Below are 1,400 nucleotides of genomic sequence, written 5' to 3'. Positions count from 1 at the left end.
CTATGTCACTTTGGCTTCAGTCCCTGGATCTGTCCTTTGCAGCTACTTCAGGTCCCATGGGAAGAGGAAAAGCTGGAGGCAACATCACTTGGCCAAAGCACCCATGGGGTCCAAGGCTGGCAGGACAATGGGTTCCTGCTCTAGTACAGCTAGCACCTCTTCAGGGACATGCTTCTTGTCCACCACCACTTCATAGATGTACTCAGAGAACCACTCATCCGTCATGCACAGGTAACCTTTGTGGCCATGGTCTTCACCCCAAGAATTTTCCACTCTCCATTTTATGAAACCACCCTCCTGATCATCCTTTTCTGAGACAGCAGTGAAGGTCATGGCGTGGGTCATAAGTGACTCGCCAAAAGTCAGCCTCTCAGCTTTATTCATGTTCTTCATGGAGACACCGAACACCAACTCATGGTCATAGACATTCATGTCACTGAGGCCCAGTTTGCCATTGAAGTGTTTCCCAACATCACAGCCAAACCATACAGCCTCTCCATCTTTGATGGAAGCAGCAACCATCTTTTTTAAGAAGTCAACAGGCTGGTTGTTATACAGAGTTTTTCTCCCTCCGACCATATTGCTTAAATAGTTCACTGTGTAAAGTTTGTTGTACTTGTGCTGAGGCCGAGGGTCATTCACTAAACAAATCTTATCTTCCATATTGAAGAGTGGCTTGACATGTTGCCTGTAAAACTTCAAGGGTGTTATAGGGCCAATCTTTTGATAGTTTTTATCTTTGTCTCGATACTCCCAGGTGAATGTCTCTGGTGGATTACCCAAACAGATGCACACCACTCTGAATATCTCCTCCATCATGGAGTCCTGTGTGGCTGAGATTTCTTCTTTGGTTGCACCACTGTGTACCAGGTTCCGTAGTCGTATGCAGAATTCTCTCATCTTGTGATTCAGAATATCATTCATCCTTCTGGTTGCCTCTGTTGTGTAAGTTTCAGGGAAGCACTTCTTAGGGATGACACCATATTTTTCAACAATATTGACAAGCATATCCCATTGTCCTCCATCATTGGCAGGATTCATAAGCAAATACTGCACCAGCCTACCATCCTCAGGCTCCTTTTTCTGAGCTGTGTCCACAAAAGCATTTAAGAAGAAATAACAGTGTTCAACCTTGTCCCAGAAAAAGAGGTAAGACTGACTAAATTCAAATTCTTCAATATTGAATCTTCTCATGAATGGAAGTCTCATAACATTCAGACAAGAAAAGATCCAGCATCGCCCTGAACTCTTCTGGTTGGTGACGGGCTTGCCCTCCTGATGCACGGCGTGCTGGAACACATGCTGAGTACCCTGGACCGTGGCCCTCTTCAGACAGATGTCCAGCAGGTCGTGAGTGGTGCCGACATTCTGGGCCAGTACGAACTGAGGGTCGGAATTCA

The 1,400-nt window shown here is 45.9% G+C and overlaps 1 pseudogene across 1 annotated transcript; it reads right to left on the bottom strand.

The window, feature by feature from the left end:
* Positions 1 to 9: 9 nt before the first annotated feature.
* On the bottom strand, positions 10 to 1,395 carry LOC104983404 (annotated as a pseudogene). Its single transcript, XR_824638.1, has one exon. The product of XR_824638.1 is annotated as a bleomycin hydrolase pseudogene (transcript).
* Between the last annotated feature and the right edge of the window lie 5 nt (positions 1,396 to 1,400).

Source organism: Bison bison, unplaced genomic scaffold, assembly GCF_000754665.1.
Source record: "Bison bison bison isolate TAMUID 2011002044 unplaced genomic scaffold, Bison_UMD1.0 scf7180017862518, whole genome shotgun sequence".
NCBI classification, from domain to species: domain Eukaryota; kingdom Metazoa; phylum Chordata; class Mammalia; order Artiodactyla; family Bovidae; genus Bison; species Bison bison.
The sequence above is the reverse complement of the archived record's forward strand: the minus strand, read 5'-3'. Positions and strand labels throughout refer to the sequence as shown.